The following is a 20,654-nucleotide window of genomic DNA, read 5'->3' on the forward strand; positions in this document are numbered from 1 at the left end:
GTTGCTTTCCTCTTCTCTACCAGGACACTCCTTTGCTTCTCCATCTGTGCAATGCAATCACTTTCCTCACTGGCTCATCTCCCAGCTGCCTTCGTCACAAGCTTTCCTGGCTGTCCCACCCCCTGCAGTCAACCCATAGCCTGCATTTCCTCCTTCCTGTCCATCTGAAATCCCTCTCTCTGCACCTCTGCTTCACGTCTGGGGTCTCCTGCCCCATCCAAACCTCAAAGCTCCCTCTGGTCCTTGGCCACCACTCGTCCTCCGGGCCCAGCAAAGGGCCTCCTGCTTCTCGACTTGTCACACAGTCCCCTTGTCCTTTCCAGGCTTCCCCACATCTCAGCACACATTTCCACCACACAGTCACTGAACGTGGATGGCCTCTCTAAGCACACAGAACAGCCCACAGTGTCAATTTCGCTGAAAGCTCTTGGGCCATTCCAAGTTTGGGAAGTCCCTTTAATTCCCAATCACCTTTTGGGGATGGGTATTTTCCGTAGCTGTCTGGTCATTGAAACCCCGAGTTCTCACTTTTGAGAGACCTTAGTTTGCTCTGTGGGATTCACAGAGCTCACATGCCCCAAGTGGTCCAAAAAGGTGTGCTAACTCAACTATCTCAAAAAAGACAGTGCAAGCTTTTCATTTTTTGCAGAATGATTAAAATGATTCTCAGGAAGTCTCTACCACCGTTCTAAATCAAAGCATGAGTCCCAGCTGCTGAGAAGTGAATAGAAATCAGATGCGAAGGGAGAGGCAGAGAAGGAGGAGAATTAGAGATTTATTATATAGACCTTCCCAAACTAAAACAGTTCTCTTGATTCCAATGAAGACAAGATCTGGACTTTTGTTGTTGCCAAAAGCAGTTTCCAGAGCTTTTACTATTAAGTTACTATTAAGGACGTATTTTCTGCTGGAAAACTAAAGAAATATTTGATGAGCACTTGTCAAAGTACGGAGTCCTAGTAGGATCAGATGCATCAGAATCACCTGGCATGTCTTTTAGAAATGAAAAGGCCCGGGAATTCTAGAATCTCCGAGAGTGAGACCCAGGAATCCATATTTGCAACAAGTGCCCCAGTGATTTTTCTACCTCCAGAAGTTTGCAGGTCATAGCTGTTAGTGTGGGGTCATAGGTGGAAGGCAAAGATTCTGATCCTGAAAGGGCTTCTCAAACTTTACCAAGCATGTGGGTTTGTTGAAGAGCAGATATGGAGTCGGTGCATCTAGGAGGGCACTCGAGATTCTGGGGAACCAATGTTTCCGGGCACAAGCCACATTTTTAGTACTTTTAGTAGCAAGGATCTGGAAAGCATGTCTCCCTTCCATTATCCCCATGCATGTGTGTGTGTGTGTGCGCGCGCGCGTGGGCACATGTACGTATTACAGTAGTAATTAATAGCATAGCACTTTCACGTGCTTTATCTCCCCTAGTGAAATATAATGAGGCTATTGCTGTAATGATTCTAAACCTTATTTAAGCAATCACTGCTCTCTCAGGCAGTCACTCAGGAGGCAGCACACAAGAGTGGTTCAAAGAATGGCTCTGACGTCCGAGGTGACGTTCTCGTAGCAGGTGCATTCTGCCCCTCATGAGCCGACGCAGCTGGGGGCCGTTATGAAACCTTCCCAAGCTTCAGACCTTAGCTCTAAAATGGGATTGACTCTGGCTTTTTCTCTCAGGAGGTGGTGAGGGGCCCACAAGATAATGAACATGAAGTATGCAGGTAGCCCCTGACACACAGCATGCACTTACACATCAGCTATTAGTATTAGCCTGTGGTATAAAGCATGTGGGAGATTCCCCTTCTGGGTCTGGCACGAGAAGAGGATCAGGGGGATAAGAGATCAGTCTCGTTAAGACATATCTTCACCTCCCGTTTTGGCCTGAAACACTGTCATTCTGAGCCATCACCTACTCCAGTGACTTTTCGCACCAAATGGCATCCGGCATTTTCAAAAAATAAAATCCAGCTTTGTCTTAGCTTGAGCTGCTATAACAAAAATACCATAGACTGGGGTAGTTTAAACAACAAACATTTATTTCTCAGTTCTGGAGGCTGGGAAGTCCAAGAGCAAGGCACCAGCATGTCTGGTGACTGGTGAGGGCAATCTTTTCTGGTTTGCAGAAAGCCATCTTCTCACTGTATTCTCGTGTGGCAGAGAGCAAAGAGAAGGGCAAACTCTCTTGTATTTCTTTTTCTTCTTCTTCTCATTATTTTTGAGAGAGAGAGAGAGAGAAAGAGGTGGGATCAGAAGAGAGAATCATAAGTAGGCTCCATGCCCAGCACAGAGCCCGACACAGGGCTTGATCTCAAAACCATGAGATCACGATCTGAGCCGAAATCAAGAGTTGGATGCTTAGCCTACTGAGTCACCCAGGTGCTCCTTGTGTTTCTTCTTATAAGAGCATTAATCCCCTCATGGGGGCTCCACCCTCATGACGAAATTACCCTCAAAGGATCTATCTTCAAATACCATTGCATTAGGGATTAGGGTTTCAATATATGAATTTTGAGGGGACACAACAATCCAGTCCATAGCAAGCCTTAAAGAGAGAAAATGGCGGGGGGGCGTGCCTGGGTGACTCAGGCGTGCGACTTAGGCTCAGGTCATGATCTTGTGGTCTATGAGTTCGAGCCCCGCATCGGGCTCTGGGCTGATAGCTCAGAGCCTGGAGCCTGTTTCAGATTCTGTGTCTCCCTCTCTCTGTCCCTCCCCCGTTCATGCTCTGTCTCTGTCTCAAAAATAAATAAACATTAAAAAAAATTTTTTTTTAAAAGAGAGAAAATAGGTAATTTCAGATGGCCTGTTCCAGTGATGCTTTGAGTGATGTCAGTGTCCTTGGAGCAACTGAGTGGCATCTGTCCTGACTTGCCTTCAGCCACCCTTCTGCCTCCATTCTGACTGGTGCCCTTGCTGTGGTGATGACAGGTCCCCATAGAACAGCCCCTGGATGTAAGCCACCTATTCTTTGTCTCTTCCCTCTTTCCCAACCTAGGACAAGGATAACTGTCTATCACAGCCCTGATCATTCCTGGCGTGTATTCCAAGTAGATGTCCCCTGCAAATGGCGGCAAAACTCAATCCACACATTCTTTTGGCTGGGCACTGAGCTAGGTGCTGGGGCATGGTAGTGAGGAGTAGTTACTACCAACATGGTAACTATCTTCCTGAGGCTCACAGGCTATAGGGAAGACACATAGTGAAATGGCCACATAACTTTGACAAGTCCTACAGTGGAGGCATTCATGGTGTGTTAATGAATATCTAGTTGAGAGAGTGGACCTGGTCAAGGAAATTAGGGAAGAAGTGATGCTTGACCTGAGATGGGAAAAATGAGTAGCAGTAAATTGGGCAAGATGAGAAGGAACAGATTTTCTAGGGGGAGAGCATATGCAAAGCCCTAACATCAGGTGGGAGTGTGGTGTGTAGAGAGATAGATAGGGTCAATATATTAGTCAGGGTTCTCCAGAGTAGCAGAACCAAGAACCAAGAAGAAGGATGGAAGGATGAAAGGATGGAAGGATGGAAGGATGGAAGGATGGAAGGATGGATGGATGGAGAGAGAGAGAGAGAGAATAAATAATAGATAATAGATGATTGATTGATAGATAGATAGATAGATAGATAGGCTTACATGACTGGAGGCTGAAAAGTCCTCAGATCTGTAGTCAGCAAACTGGAGACCCAAGACAGCGATGGTGTATTTCCAGCCTAAGCCCAAAATACTGAAAGCCAGGAGAACCAAAGGTATAAACTCTAATCTAAAAGCCAACAGTCTCAAGACCCAAGAAGAGTGGGTTTTTCCATTTGAGTCTGAAGGCAGAAAAGACCAGGGTCCCAGCTCAGACAATTAGGCAGGAGGATTTCCCTCTTAGTCTTTTTGTTCTATTCAGGTCTTCAGGTTGATTGGATGAGACCCAGCAACATCAGAAAGGGCAACTAGCCTTAGTTACCCATGCAAATGTTGATCTCATCCAGAAACACCCTCACAGACACACCTAGAATAATGTCTGGCCAAATGTCTGGGCACCTATGGCTCTGTCAAGTTGACACATCAAATGAACCATCAGTCAGACTATGAAGGCCCCTGTTGACCACAAGGAATTTACCTTTATCCTCGAGACAATGGAACATCTTTAACATATTTAAATAGGATGATAACATGAGCAGATTTGAGATTTAGAAACTGAATTGTGGCAGGAGTCTGGAAGCTCAATGAGGACCTAGCGCGGGCAAAGGCAGACCAGTCAGGAGACTTCTGCAGTGATCAGGACATGGGGTGTCAGCGTGGGGAGTGGGTTGTGATGGAGACTGAGAGAAATGATACACTCTAGAGATATTTAGGACTTAGTATTGGATATGGGAGGGGAGGAAGAAGGAGAGGTCACGGCTGATCCCAAGTTTCTAGCCTTGACAACTACAACGAGGGCAGTGCCCATACTAGGGTATAAAGGATTGGAAGGGAAGAGGGTGAGTTCAGGCTTCCATATTGTGACAGAAGCCCTTCAGTAGGATGGAGTTCTCACCAAAATGTGGGACTACCTTTCCTCTTGTATCCGGGTGTGGCCAGGTGTACTGGTTTTCTGTGGTTGCAGTAACAAAGTGCCACAGACTGAGTGACTTAATATACCCTTATTCTTTCATAGTTCTGGAGGCTGGAAGTCCAAAATGGAGGTGGCGGCTGGGTCAGTTCTTTCCAGAGGCTCTGAAAGAGAATCTATCTGTTCCATAGCTTCTGATGGTTGCTGGCAATTCCTGGTGTCCCTTAGGTTATAAATGGATCACTTCAATCCCTGCCTCTGTCTTCACATAGCATTCTCCCCTGTGTCTCAGCGTCTTCGCCTGGTCACCTTCCCTCTGGGTATATCTGCATGCTCAACTTTCTAACATCTTGTAAGGACACCCGTCATGTGATTGGCCAATATGACCTCATCTTAACCTGATTACATCTGCAAAGGATTCTATTTCCAAATAAGGTCACATCCACAGGTACCTGTGGTTAGGACTTGAACATATCTTTTTTGGGGTGATGGTAGGCAACAATCTAACCCATAATACCACGTGACTTGTTGTTTGATTTGTTTTGTTTTTTGTTTTTTGTTTTGGGGGGGTTCTTTTGGTCAACAGAACATGAGTAGAAGTGATGCCATTTCCCAGGCCAAAGCTTTTAAAACTCAGATGTGGCTTTGACACTCCCTTTTTCCCTGTTGAAGGAGTTCAGGACGTGCCAACCCAAAATGTGCCACTTTGGCAAATTAGTTATTTTGAACTGAAGGCACTTGAAAACCAGCAAATGCAGTTTGCTTTCTCTGCAGTCCCCTTACCTGCCTAAAGTCAGATCCTCCAAAACAAACTCCATTGTCATAGATTCCCCACCTGGGGAGTTTCATCAACCCAAGAAGATTGACTCTTCTCACAGGAGAGGACTGGAAGCCAGCACCACAGCCAGACAAACTTTGTCGTACCCTGTTATACCTCCCATCTGGTCTCTCATCCTTCCTAAAAATAATTTCCTCTTTCCTGCGTTGTCTTTATCTCCCCTCCCCTTCCCCTATAAGACAGTATTTAAGCTTTCAATTCTCACCATTTTGGAGGTATTCACTTAGTTTTATCCTGTGATATCCCCAGTAGTGTAATAGTAAAAATGAATGCATTTGTATACTTTTCTCCTATTAATCTGCCTGTTGTCAGTTTATTTCATAGACGTGGCTATTAAATCTAGGAGGGTAGAGGGAATGTACTTTGTTCCTCTCCTGTACTGCCCACTGGATAAATGCAGAGGACTCTGAAGATACAGCAGGTGGCACAGAACCTGGACCTTTGAGTCACCATGTGGGAGAGATGACCAGCAGACCAGAAACTCCTGCTCTGGACCGGCATATCAGAGAGGAGTAAGCTTTTACTATGTCAAACCCCTGAAATTTGTTTTTTTGTTTTGTTTTGTTTTGTTCTGTTTGTTTGTTTTGTCACAGTGTTAGCTTCCACAGAGATCTTGGAGTGTAAAGGCTTGGAGACATTCAGAGGAGATGTCATGTAGACTGTTGTGTATGTGGGTCCAGAGCTCCAAAGACAGGTCAAGCTGGAGACATACGTTTACAAATGTGCCTGGAGTGCGTGAACACATGGCTTTGCCAGGGGGGCAAGCATAGAGGGAGGAGGGCAGCCCCAGGACCAGGCCTGGTGGGACGATAATGTTTAACACCTGCACAGACAGGGATGTGTCTACAAAGCAGAGAAAGAGTGGTGTGAGAGAGATAGCAGGACCCCTGGGACATGTTGGGTCGTAGGGCACCGAGGAGCAGGAGACCGAGGCCCTAGAGGCCCTGTGTGATGAGGCCTGCAAAGTATCAACCAGATTGAAAGACAGGATCGCGGCTGAGGACGAGTGCTGTTTTAGAAGGTACCTGAGGGGGGGCACCTGGGTGGCTCAGTCGACTGAGCCTCCAACTTCAGCTCAGGTCATGATCTCATGGTCCGTGAGTTCGAGCCCCACATCAGGCTCCGAGTGAGGAGGAGGCGAGAAATTGGCGTCAGCAAGCAGAGAAATTGTTTTGATGAGTTTAGTTGTGAATGTGAGGAAGGAACTAGGGCTGAAGCTCAAAGCTGAGAACCAAAACCTTCCACCCCATACTCAGCCTGGATGCAGGGAAGTGAAACCACGCCTTACTGCCCGGTTGGCGTGAGGTCGCCAGTCCCGTCTTCGCTGGCATTCCTCCACTCTTTGCGACCGTCCTCCCAAGCAAACATGGTGATTGCTCACTACAGTAACTTCCCCCAGATACCCATCAACTCTTCAATGAGAAGCACATACAGTCTGTGCCTGGAGATGCTTTGAATCCCTCCCGTTGCCGCCCCCACCAATCCTGGGCTGTGGTATCAAGCTCGTTACCCAAGTCCTAGATCCCCCACCTTGAAAGACTAACCTCAAACCCAGCTTCCGAGTCCTGATGCATTCTGGGCTTGTCTTCCCTCCTCTGAAAACCAAGCTTCACTGCACTTCCCTCCTGCCCACCACACCAAGCGGCGGTCGGCGGTCGCTTTGTCTCCTCAGTGGGGGTGTTGGCAGTACTGGGGGAGCCAGCTCCTGACAATGGGGATGAAGAAAGAGGTCAAGTTCGTTGTTTTTTATTTCTGTTTTCTTGTTGCTAAAAAAAGACTTGAGGGTGTCTACAGCCAGGTGAGAGACAGGGGTCAAATTACCAAAAGAAAGCTGTGGTCAGGTTCCTGAGATGGCAGGAGGAGCTAGAATCAGAAGGAGCAGAGAAGAGGGATTAACCCTAAGTGGGAGGGGAGGTAAAGAGAAGGGAAGTGAAGTGCCCAGGCGAGCAGGTTTGCATGGATGACATGGGAAGGTGAAGTTCCCATCTGACAGCTTCTATTTTCCCTTTCGGTGAGAGGCAAGGCCGAGACAGAAGGGCAAGAAAGGGAAAGGGGTTTGAAGAGAACGAAAGTATTTGGAACAGCCGTGGAGATCAGGAAAGTGAACCAGCCTGAGAAACTACCGTTCTCTTAAGTACAGACGTCACGGACGTCTGGAGAATGTAATGCATCCTGTTCTGTGACATCCCGAATGAAGGAATGAGGACTTCTGGGGTGACTCCATGTTCACTTGGATGATGTAAGTGCTAACAGACTTAAATGTTACTTTATTTCCTGGTCACATTCCATTTATTCCAATCTCCTGCCACCTAAAGCCAACTGCTGTGGAAAGCCATCATAGATGAGGATAAAGATAGCAATAGTGATATTTACTGCTTACCATGTGCTGGGTACTATGCATAGTACATATATATGGTATGCATACATAGACCTATGTACATAGACATGGTGAATATATACATATATACACATACATATCATATGTATATTCATATATATATGGCTTTTTCCTATCTAATTATTTCAACAAACCTATGAAGGGATGATTGTCCATTTTAAAGACAGGAGGATGGGGCGCCTGGGTGGCTCGGTCAGTTAAGCGTCCGACTTCAGCTCAGGTCACGATCTGGCGGTCCGTGAGTTCGAGCCCCGTGTCGGGCTCTGGGCTGATGGCTCAGAGCCTGGATCCTGCTTCCGATTCTGTGTCTCCCTCTCTCTCTGTCCTTCCCCCATTCATGCTCTGTCTCTCTCTGTCTCAAAAATAAATAAACGTTAAAAAAAATTTTTTTTAATAAATAAATAAATAAATAAATAAATAAATAAATAAAAAAGACAGGAGGATGGGGGTCCGGCAGGGTTCCTTACTTCCTGCCCAGACTCCACAGATCTCAACACCGGTGGCAGTGGACTTGCCTGACCAAGGGAACTGGGAAAGACCACGGAGGAAAGGGAGGTAGGGAATTCTTGACAATGAAGAATCAGCTTTGCTGGTTTTTATCCTGTGAGATAAAAATAAATTCTACACTTGGGACGAGGTAGAATTTTCTGTTTGGCGCCCCTACTGTGGGCAAAGTTGATCAAAGACCCCCTGAGAGCTCCTGGGGGGGAATCATACACATGATAACAAGCTGACAGTCCTTGTGCTTCCCTGCCACTTCCCCTTCTCCTTACCCACTTCCCCTGCCCCCCCCCCGGGTACCCACAGTCTCTCAAGGCAGCTTCCCCACCTCGGGCGCCACCACTGCCAGCCCACTGGCCCCCAGGTGCTGTCCCCAGCTTGCCAAAGGGCCAGAGCAGTGCTAAATTCTCAAAGATAAGGGAGAGAAAAAGACCCTGCTCTCCCTCTCAGTTTCACCTTTGATCCCACTGCTCATGGGCCCCAGGGTCTTCTGGAAAATAGTTCCTTTGACTTCTGTCCAGCCTTCTCATCTCAGCCTTGGAAAACATGAGTCCCTGAGGCAGGTGTGTGTGAGGTGGGGGCGGGGAGAGAGTACGTCAGCGTGTGAAAGAGTGCGTGTGAACAAGCGCGCGTGTGCGTACGTGAGTGAGCGTGTGTACGGTGGGGGAAGGGGCAGCAGTGGGTGGAAACTTAGCAGTATTCCGCATTTCTTTCCTCATCTACTTACTTTACCTCATCAACTTGTGCAAACAGGCAGCTGCAGACTTGAGGCCCCACCAGATTGCTCTGGCCCCATAGGACCGGTCTGCTTCCAACTTACCTCAAGCCAGGGCCTCTGCTATTAAAGCAGTACTTACTTGTTAAGCTTTTGACCTAAAATTTTGTGGGGCACCTTGGGGCCACTCCAGGAGCGTGGACCTTGTCCTCTGGGGGTTGGTGAGACACACCTGAGGCCCACAGCTCCCTCAGCATACCATGGCTTCCCCATCCGACTGGAAGGACAGCAAACTGGTATAGCTCAGAGTGTGCAGGGAGAATGAAGGGCTGGACTCACAAAGCAGAAAGTAAAGTGCAGGCTGGGGTGTCCTCATGGCCCCTCCTCAGGAGCTTGGTCAGGAGGAGAGATTTGTTTTTTGAGGAGATTTGATGAGGACAGGGACACCCATACCCCATACACCTTATACCCCAAGGTCACGGTCATGCAGCCCAACTCTTGCAGGGGGTCAAAAGAGGGGGGATGGGTATTGAAGAAAGTGCCTATCCCTGGTGAGCTGCTTTTCAGATGTCGAAAAACAAAACTTTTGGTTTGGATGGGGTGCCTGGCTGGCTCAGTTGGAAGAGTGTGCAACTCTTGATCTTGGGGCTGTGAGTTCGAGCCCCACGTTGGGTGTAGAGATTACTTAAACGAATACATAAATTAAAACTTAAAAAAAAAGAAAGAAAGTCCTTATCCCTAGTGGGCTGCTTTTCAGATATCTAAACACAAAACTTTTGGTTTTGAGAATAAAGGGCTGAGAGGACAAAAGAACCAATATATGATTCTATTTATGTGAGGTACCTAGCATGGGCAAATTCATAGACACAGAAAGTAGAATAGAGGTTAGCAGTGGCCGGGTGACAGAGGAATAGGGAGTTACTGTTTAACGGGTACTGAATTTCCATCTGGGGTGATGAAAAAGTTCCAGAAATAGTGGTGATGGTTGTACAACATTGTGAACATATTTAATGCCACTGAAATATACACTGAAAATGGTTAAAATTGTAAATTTTAAGTTAGATGTATTTTACCACAGTTTTAATTAATTATTATTATTATTATTATTATTATTATTATTATTTTGAGAGAGAGAGAGGGAGACACAGAATATGAAGCAGGCTCCGGGCTGTCAGCACAGAGCCCAAGCAGGGCTTGAACTCATAAACCATGAGATCATGACCTGAGCCGAAGTTGCATACCTAACTGACTGAGCCACCCGGGCACCCCTACTTTACCACAATTTTTAAAAATACGAAAACAGGGGTGCCTGGGTGGCCCAAATGGTTAAATGTCCAACTCTCAGTTTTTGGCTGAGGCCATAATCTCACTGCTTGTGGGTTTAAGCCCCACGTCAGGCTCTCTGCTGCCAGCGCAGAGCCCGCTTGGGATTCTCTCTCTCCTCTTCTCTCTATACCCCTCCCCTGCTCTCTCTCTCTCAAAATAAATAAGTAAACTTAAAACAAAATGTTTAAAAAACACAAGAATAAAAATATGGCCGAGGAGACAAGAGAAGCTGTGTGAGAGAACAACAGGCCCAGGGTTGGGTGGGGCGCAGACTGCGGAAGAGAATATTCAAGAAGGGGACCCAGAGTGCAGTATGTTCTGGCTGCTGGTCTTTCAGAGTTCTTCGGCCTGCTATTAACAGCTTGGTCCCAATGTGTTCACTTCAAGTGATGGGCAGCGTAGGACTTAGTTGTTCCCCAGCGGGCGCAGACCGCTAAGGTGACCCCAGCTCCAGCCAGTCCCTTCCTGCCCCGAGGCTCCGTCCTCCCTGGCCTCTTTGGTGTTGCCTGGCGACCGCAGGACTCACACGGTCAGCTCCCACCCCATTCCCCCATGCCTCCTCCTTCTGGCTGTGGTAGCCAAGGAGATAGATAGGGCTGCCCCTCCTAATGCTGTGGGAACCAGAGGATGAACTCTGCAGGACCCAAGGAGCTCAGGGCAGGGGCTTTTTCCCAAAGAACTTCTGCTCTGCTTCTCTCAGCTTTTCCTTCTCTGCTGTATCTGTCATCACCTATTTTGACCACAATGTTGCTGCAGATCGAACCGCCCCTGATTGTAGTGGTATCAACCAACAGACATTGATTATTTCTCAGGCACCTCGGGGGCGGTTGGACAGTTCTGCTTACCTAAGCGGAGCTCAGCTGATCTCATCCAGGCTCATTTATGCGTCTGCAGTCACTACGGGCAGGCTGGTCTAGGGTGGCCTTGGCAGGAAGGACTTAGCCTTGTTCCACATGGTCTCTTATCTTCTGGCAGCCACGTCTGGGCTTGTTCCCATGGTGGAAGCTGTCAAAGAGAACATGGAACACTGGACAGAGTTAAACAAGTGAGGAAAACTACTCAAGATTATTGAAATAGAGATCAAGACTACTGTAATAGGGGACCGAGATTGAACTCAACTCTGAATATGACAGAGAGCTGGGGACTTACAGCCAATGGGCAGGGTGAGGGAGTCAGTGGATGGAAAAATACCAAGAGGAACTTGGTTAGGTATGGAGGGTAGGGAGGGATGCTTGCTAAACTGGCTTGGCAGGAATCTGGCTGCACTGAAGTCAGCAGGCCAAGGAAAAGGCCTAGTAGACAGGGCTCAGAGAAGAAGCCAAGGGAGTCGGTAGAATATAAGGCTTCCTAAGGCCTTAGCTCAAAATTGGTAATGTCACTTCCATGGTGTCTAAGTGGGGCATCTGTCTGGTTGGATGGAGGGCCCCCAAATGTGGAGCGAGGATAGGGTAGAAGCTGGTGGAACAGGAAGCAAAGAATTCCCCTGGGGCAGAACAAAGGAGATCAAAGTTTAATGCATATACCACAAGGAGCGGTGGGCTGGACAGCACAGAGAGGCTGTCTGTACCTTTGCACCGACGCAGTGGCAGTGGCTGGGGCTGTTTTTAAAGGGGGAAGATGAGGAGGTATGGGAGACATATGGAATGTTCCCTTTTTTGGTAACTGTGCCCAGTTGTAAGTTGCCCATTGGTTAGTTAGGGCCTATGGAGATTCTGAGATGGGTCTCCTGATGGGCCTATTTAGCCAGGTGGTCGCCGTGGACCCTTTCTACTTTCCATCGTTCAAGTCTGTTTGCCTAAAGAGGCCTCTACAACTTTCACTGCCTTTGTAGCCAAAACCAGTCACAAGGGTGGCCCATATCCAAGCAGAGGGGAAATGGCTCCATCACGTGACAAGTGGCTGGCGTACCGGGAACAGTGGGACAATAGGGACATCTTTGCAACTTCATGGGAAGACCGTCTTTACTCACCAAGACCCTTGGGCAGAATGTACAGCCCCCAGTGCTTCCCATATCCTGACTTAGCTAATAACCTGGCTCAGCATGGAAGGCTTACTTGCACCGGAAGGCACAGACTGGAAGGTGCCAAAATTGGAATGTAGGGACTCATGTGCTAATGAGGTTCTCAAGACCAAAAGAAGGCAAAGAGAGTAAGATGGGACCCTAATGAACACAACGTAAGTCAGAGACTTGGTCTTAGGAAAAAGTAAACTCTGGTTGTCAGAAATCAGTGGAGCCTCACATGGGGACTAGAACAAGATTTCTTATAGAAAATCATAATGCAATGCTGGCCACCATTCCTCGGGTATCCAACCCCGTTAGGTGTTTTGATAAATGCTCTACATTTAATTGTGCTTCACTTTTTAAAAACCTTTCTAGATGTTTATTTTTGAGAGAGGCAGAGAGTGAGAGGCGGAGGGACAGAGAGAGAGAAGGAGACATAGAATCTGAAGCAGGCTCTAGGCCCTGAGCTGTCAGCACAGCGCCCGACACAGGGCTCAAATCCACGAACCCTGAGATCGTGACCTGAGGGGAAGTCGGATGCCCAATCAACTGAGTCATCCAGGCACCCCAATTGTGCTTCGTTTTTAAAACAGCCCTGGTATGATAGCCTCCATTTTTATTGGTAAGCAAATTAAGACTCAGAATCCAAGACCACAGAGTTGGTAAATGTAGAGGATTTAGGATCCATTCAGGTCAACACATTCTGAGCACCTTCTGTGGGCCGGCTCTGTGTGAGGCACTGAGGAAACAGTGATAGACATAGACCCTGTCTTCGAGGAGCTTACAATGCAGGGGGTAGGGACAAGTAGAGAGGTCATTTTTATGCTGTGAGGCAACTGTGTGTATAAACAGATCCGAGGAGAAGTATTTACTCAGGAATGTCTTATGCCCAAGTATTACTACACAACTTTCCCAGTGTGCCATACGGGCTCCTTGGAGGCCGTCTCCATTAGGGTCGCCTTTGGCTGTTAGTAACAGAGATGCGAAATAACAAAGGAGAATTTAATTATTCTCTCCCACTTAAAATGGTTGGAGGTGGGCAGCCCACGGCTGGCATGGTGAATCCACCGTCTCATCAGAAACCCGGGCTCCTTCTAGCTTCTGCCCCACTGCTCTTAGAACACAGCTTCCAACTTGAAGGTCATCTCGGGGCCCAAGACAGATGCTAGAACTCCAGCTATCATGCCCTCGATCTAGAAAAGAAGCAGGAAGAAGGCAGGAGATCTACCTATCTAAGTCTCTGAAGGAGCTGTCCCCAAGTCTCACCCACCAAGTTCTGCTTACATCTCCTTGGCCCGAACCCAGTCAGATAAGCTTCACGGGCCACACAGGAGGTGGGAGCTGCATCTGTTAGCTGTATACACAGCCTCTCAAGTAAAACTGATGGCCATTCATTAGTAATGAATTGGGTTGAATCGTGTCCCCCACGTAAAGGTATGTTGGAGTCCTCACCCCCAGGACCTCAGAAGTACTGCCTGACCCAATAGTGGTGCCCATTCCTCCTCTCCCCTGTCCAACTTCACCACACACAGGAGACCCACACCCTTTATTCCCCAAGGCACGGCCAACACCAGGATGTCCTGCAATAACAGACTTGGCTGAAGGCCTGAGGATCAAATGGGGCATCGCTGAAAGATAAACTGAGACCAGATTCCCCCCAGGGTTCTGGAAGAGCGTTGACCACACTCCCTCCCACTACCTCCCTCAAGGTGCCTGGGTCCCCTTGTTCCTACCCACCCCCTCCGTTTTTCCATGCCCCACGTTCAGGACTCCCACCCCAGGCAGAGATGTGGCTCCTACAGGAAGCAGCCTTTGGTGGAAGTATATGAACTACTTAAAAACCAGAGTCTAACACAAAAGACCAGGTACTGCATGATCCCCATTCACATGAAATCTCCAGAACAGACAAACCTGTAGACGTAGAAGGTGAATTGCCTGTGTCAGCAGGAGCAGGGGAGGGAGGAAAGACAATGATTGTGGGGTTTCTTCTTGGGATGATGAAAATAGTCTAAAATGAGTGATGATGGTTGCAGACTTCTGCAAATGTACTAAAACCCGCTGAATTGTATACTTTGGGTGAATTTTAGGGCATATGAATTTTATCTCAGTAAAGCTGTTTTTTTTTTAAAGATTTTATTTTTTAAGTAATCTCTTACACTCAACATGGGGCTCAAGCTCACGACCCCAAGATCAAGAGTCATTCATGTGTTCTACCAGCTAAGCCAACCAGGCACCCCCAAGGTGCTTTATTTATTTATATATATATTTTTAAGTTTATTTTATTTATTTTGAGAGAGAGAGAGAAAGAGAGAGAGGGAGAGAGGGAGAGAGGGAGGGAGGGACAGGGGCAGAGAGAGAGGGAAAGAGTCCTAAGCAGGTTCCACACTGTCAGTGCAGAGCCGGACATGGGGCTCGAACCCATGAACCATGAGATCATGACCTGAGCCAAAGTCAGAAGCTCAACCAACTGGGCCCCCCAAGTGCCCCAAAGCTGTTGTGAGTGGTTTTGTTTTGTTTTGTTTTTTAAACAAACCTCTGTCTGCAGGCCTTCTTGTAGGCCCAGGACCTCTGTGAGAACAGGGAATGTGCGTAGCGATCCTTGAATAACATGGGTTTGAATGCATCAGGTTCACGTATACCTGGATTTTTTTTTTTTCAAAAAATATACCTAAAGTACTACAAATGCATTTTCTCTTCCTTATGATCTTAATAGCATTTTCTTTTCTCTCACTTCCACTATTGTAAGAATACAGTATATAATACAGATGACATGCAAAATATGCATAATCAACTGTTTATGTTATTGGTAAGGCTTCAGGTCAACAGTAGGCTGGCTATTAAGTTTCTGGGGAGTCAAAAGTTATATGTGGATTTTTGACTCTGCAGGAGGTCAGCACCCCTATCCCCCACATTGCTCAAGGGTCAACTGTATTTGCTTTACGTCTAGAAGCACACAGAAAGTCGCCCAGAGCTGTTCCCGCCAGAACACGGGAGATTCTGCCTCGGGGATGACCACAAGCTTCCCTCGGGGGCGGGGGCGGGGGGGGGGGGGGCGGAATGGGCCCATGGCCTCCCTGGTAAGATTAGCCAGGCCTCACTTTCAACAGTGGAGAGGCTGACTTCTTCAGGAAGGCAGGTTAGCTCTCCTGGGGAAAACGGAAGCATCGGTAACCAAGACTAGCACCCCACGGGCACGCGATATGGCTGTGATGAATGAGGGAGTGAGGAGATAATGAAGGAATGCCTGACATCACCTGCCAGGGCACAGAGAGAGCCTGGACAGACCCTAAGATTCCACCTCTGCCCTACTGCCCTTTTCACCAAGCACGCAGATCCGCCAGGCCTGGGAATGGTGCCTGGATTAAGTCTCCACATTCCCAAGGCTCCACTGCTCTCGCTGAGGCTCCCTCAGAGGGACACTGTGAAGACAAATGGGCACAAAGTCCTTGCCTTGCCAGCCCCGTGGGCCTTTTCACACCGCAGGCAGGAAGTAAATGACTCAAAAGTTCCTTTTGGCTCAGGCAGTTGTCGAAATGGGATTCCACTCTCAGCTGCCAAAGGAGGGGAGCTGAGGGGGTGAGGGGGCTTGGTTCATTCAGACCCCTCCCCGGTGAATCCTGGATGGAACCACACAAAGCTTTATACGCCACTGTTCGTTTTACTAAGGCCGTGCAGCTGCTTGTCACGCCCCCGAAAATCAGCTCACAGCAGGAGCAAAGAATCCCTCATTTCACCGGGAGCTCAGGGTGTCTGCTGCCTCAGAAAGGTTCCAGGACAGAGGGAGCCTTGTGCAGACTCCAGAATGGGCTTGGGCTTCCTTGGTGGTTTGCTGCCTGGTTCAGAGGACCCAGGAGCTGCCCTGCAGGTGACTTGCCTAGGGCCTGGCCTGGTGGTGAGCAGCACTGCCCTGGGCCCTGCGGGAGGGCCGCCACTGGGGGGCTTGGCTCCTCTGGGTGGCTCAGAGCGTGGGGATCTGGGGAGGGGGGGTGAGGTGGGTGGGCAATGCCCTGGACAGCCCATACCATGGGGAGGGGCCGGGGAGACAGGTAGTGAAAACAAGTCTGGAGTCTTGGCTGAGAAGCGGGGAGACTGGGGAGGTTTCCTGCCCTGTCAGGGTCTCCGAGGCCTCATCTCGAAGTTGGACCTTCAGGGTTGTAAACAGTCCATGACCTCACACCTTGGGAGCCCCTGCACCCCGTAGGGAACATCATGGGCACTCCTAAACGTAGGCTTTCTCGTCCCAGCATTCAAATCCCACCCGGGGGCGACCTGACCTCCCTCCGGGCCTCCCCGCCTCTCACAGGCTCCTGCCTCTCCACTCGGCTGCCACTTCCACGCCTCTGCTCACTTAGGTCCCCTGTCCCCTCACACAGGGAGTGCTCACTGCCCACGGCAAGCAAGCTTCAGGAGGGCTTGTCTTGTTCATGGTTATATCCACAGAGCCCAAACAGAGCCTGACATGTAGCAGACTCTCGATGTGTTTTGAATGAACGAATGAGGAAAGGAGGTACTTACCGCAAAGTACAGATCTGCTCTGTAATGGGGCTCTAGGCAGCCCGGGGCAGTCAGCTGGGGCCCCCCCGCTCCGCTCCGCAGGGCAGCTCTGGGGCTAGAGGTCAGCAGAAGCAGGGACGACTTCTGGAGCAAGACTCTGTTCCGGGGAGGGGCTCAGGGAGCTCAGAGTGGATCCACCTAAGAGGCCCAGAATCCCAGGACCTCTGCTCTGGCATCTATTGCTGTGGGACAGATTTCCCTAAAACTCGGTGGCTTAAAACAATTTTACCGTATCTCATAATTTTGTGGTCGAGAATTCATGCAGGTGCGGCTGGGCTGGGTGATTCTTCTGCCCCACGTGGCATCAACTAAGGTCACTTGATGGCAGTCAGCTGGCAGATGGGCTGGTCCAGAGGGTCCAAGACAGCTTCCCTCACAGTCTGGTGGCCTAGTGGGAGGTCTAGAAGGACATGCTCAGCAGGGACTGTCTATTGGAGCGCCTGCACCTGGTGTCTGCAGCACAGAAGCCTCAGGGTGCTCAGACTTCCGCATGTCAGCTCGGGGCTCCCAGAGGCTATTCTAGAAGACTAAGGCTGCAAGGCTGCTTTCGATCTGGCCTTGGAAGTCACGTAGCATCACTTCCACCATGTCCTACTGGCAGCAAGCAAGTCACAGAGCTAGCCCAGCTTCAAGAGAAAGGGCCAGAAACTACACAGGGGAGTGAATACCCTTGGGGTGGGGGTGCGGGCATCTTGCAAACAAGCCAGCACAGCCTCCTTCCAGACAGGGTAGAGGGACAGAGCCTGAAGCTGGGGGAGGGCCAGGAGAAGCTCAGTGGCCTCACTCATTTCACTGGCTTTCCCAGGAACAAGAATCAAAGGACCACTGACTCCCAAAGAGTCCCAAGCACTTGAACTTCCAGATGATTCCATATTCTATTTCAGTACTTTGCCCAAACCAACTGCTCAAGAAAGATTATCACGTTCTAAGCATTACTAATCACCTACTGTATTTTTTTTTAATGTTTATTTATTTTTGAGAGAGAGCACACACAGGAGCAGGGGAGGGGCAGAGAGAGAGGGAGACACAAAACCTGAAGCAGGCTCAGCACTGGCAGTGCAAAGCTCGACGTGGGGCTCAAACTCACAAACCGTGAGATCATGACCGGAGCCAAAGTCAGACACTCAAGCAACTGAGCCACCCAGATGCCCCACCTGTTGCATTCTTGCACGTTTATGTTTTCAGCCAGATCTGTAACTGTCCCCCCGCCTCTGGTGGGCCTGCAGACCTGGTGCAGAGAAGGGTATCCTCTTCTGACACAGTCACCCAGGATCCTTCAACCTTCAAACCTCTCAGCCACCCAAACCTGCCGGTCCCCAAGGAACGGAGCCTGTGAATCCAACAGTGGCTGGTTGTTCTGGAGACGTTAAGAGCTATAGTCCAGGTGGGGGCAGTGCCGTTCCCAAAGTGCTCCTGGTTGCTCCAACCCGTGCAGGGCGGATCCCAGACACAAGCCGAGGGAGGAGGCTGGTGGCACGGACTGAAACACTGGGAAGGCAGCTGGAATGCAGGCCACGGACCCCACCTTTTGGCAAAGACGTGGCCTCCAGGGAGAAAGCCACAAGTGACCTCACCAATGTCAGGAATCCACATGGAAACACTTAAGAGCAGAACCAACAACTCCCTGTAAAATGTAAGGGGTTTCATTTCTCCTTCACAACAGAACTCTCTCAGGTACAGATGAAAAGAACAGGCTTAATCAGAAAGACCTGGGTTCAAACCCTTGCTGGGTGACCCTGGGTTACTAAATCTCTCTGACTCTCCTTGATAAACTAGGGGAGAATGTTGCCCACCCACCCTTGGTAAAATGAAATGACACGACACCTAGAAAATACCTAGCACAGTGTGTGGCATTTAATGAACATTCAATAACTTAGTGTCTTAGATATTGTTACTGGGTTGGTAACCCCAGCAGCTGCTGCCAACACCTGTCTCCTCTGCCGCTTCCTGGGCCCAGTGTCGAAGAACCACTCCAGATCAGCACTGACCAACAGAAACATCATGTGAGCCCAATATACACATTGCAATTTTCTAGTAGTCCCGTTAAAAAAGGTAAAAAGAGGGGCACCTGGGTGGCTCATTTGGTTGGGCGTCAGATTTTGGCTCAGGTCGTGATCTCATGGGTCGTGGGTTCGAGTCTCGCGTCGGGCTCTGTGCTGACAGCCGGGAGCCTGGAGCCTGTTTCGGATTCTCTGTCTCCCTCTCTCTCTGCCCCTCCTCCATTCACTTTCTTTCTCAAAAATAAACAAACATTAAAAAAAAGGTAAAAAGAAATGGGAGATTCATTTTGATGTTTTATTTAATCTATCAAAATATTATTTCAACCTGTAATCAGTATAAAAATGATTACAAAATATTTTACATCCTGTGTCTTGTACTAAATCTTTGAAATCACTGTGTACTTACCCTTATGTACAGCACATGTGAATCTGGACACACATCATTTCAGTGACGGCCACACATGGCTGTGCTCACCCTCTTGGACAGCAAGGGTCCAGCAGAAGGAGCTGGGTCATCCTCCCTGTTCGGAGCTAAGTGGCCTGGATATTGGAAGAAGTCAGAGTCTGTATTTAAGATGCAAGAACCCTCCCCCTGCTCCCTTCCCCCAGGGATAACAACTGTTTTTGCAATCCTCTCCAGCTGAGTTTGAAGAGAAGAGAAAGAAAGGCAAATTATCATGAAAACAAACGGTTTATTTTTCTTTATATCCACAGGAGATTCGTAACAATATACAATCATACAGAATCTGGCCTCCTTTGGCGGAAAGCATACTTTATTTGTACAAATGAAAAAACCAAGCACTTTGGCTTTGACTTGGGGCCAGCAAGGTCGGGATCATCAGACCCAGACAAGACATGGCCAAATGGATCATTTTTGAAAAAAGGGAGTGCTGGGTGAGGGAAGCAGAGAGCCACAGACAATGAGAGCTAAGGGGACTGCAGTAATCTGGGCCAGCCCCTGGGTCTATAGACCTCTCGCTCACCCTGCACTTAGAGCTGAGCATGTGAACTTGGCATAAAATGTAGAAATTAAGGCTTGGGGGGCAGAGGGAAAGCCCTAGGAGAGATGGAAGCTAAAGGAAACAGGATGGTCTATTGAAGAAACACCTCATCCTCTGCCTCCTGCTGGTGTCAAAGTAAGATAATACCTGAGGTTTTAAAAACAATGAAACTGGACCACTTTCTTACATTGTACATAAAAATAAACTCAAAATAGATTAAAGACCTCAATGTGAGACCTGAAACCATAAACGTCCTAGGAGAGAGCATAGGCAGTAATCATTCTGACATCAGTGGTAGGAACATTTTTCTAGATGTCTCCTGAGGCAAGGGAATCAAAAACAAAAACAAACTATGGGGATCACATCAAAATAAGAAGCTTTTGCACAACAAAGGAAACAATCAACCAAACAAAAAGACAACCTACCGAATGGGAGAAGATATTTGCAAATGATACATCCAAAAAGGAGTTACTATCCGAAATATGTAAAGAGCTTATACAACTCAACACCAAAAAAAACAAACAACCTGTTTTAAAAATGGGCAGGGGACCTGAACAGTCATTTCTCCAAAGAAGATCTAAAGATGGCCAACAGACACATGAAACGATGCTCAACATCACTCGTCATCAGGGAAATGCAAATCAAAACCACAATGAGATACCACCTCACACCTGTCAGAATGGCTAAAATCAAGAAGAAACAAGTGTGGGTGAAGACGTGGAGAAAAAGGAACCCTTGTGCACTGTTGGTAGAAGCAAACTGGTGCAGCCTCTGTGGA

The 20,654-nt window shown here is 48.4% G+C and overlaps 1 long non-coding RNA gene across 2 annotated transcripts; it reads right to left on the minus strand.

The window, feature by feature from the left end:
- Positions 1–2,015: 2,015 nt before the first annotated feature.
- Positions 2,016–18,996, minus strand: LOC123381240. Of its 2 annotated transcripts, XR_006588032.1 has the most exons (4): positions 18,944–18,996; positions 11,165–11,324; positions 6,924–7,084; positions 2,016–2,202 (listed from the first exon to the last, which is right to left on the minus strand). It is a non-coding gene; the product is annotated as an uncharacterized LOC123381240 (long non-coding RNA). The 2 variants fall into 2 exon arrangements; XR_006588031.1 differs by lacking the exon at positions 18,944–18,996 and having other exon boundaries at positions 11,165–12,731.
- Positions 18,997–20,654: the final 1,658 nt, after the last annotated feature.

The sequence above is a fragment of the Felis catus genome, chromosome D3, assembly GCF_018350175.1.
Source record: "Felis catus isolate Fca126 chromosome D3, F.catus_Fca126_mat1.0, whole genome shotgun sequence".
NCBI lineage: Eukaryota > Metazoa > Chordata > Mammalia > Carnivora > Felidae > Felis > Felis catus.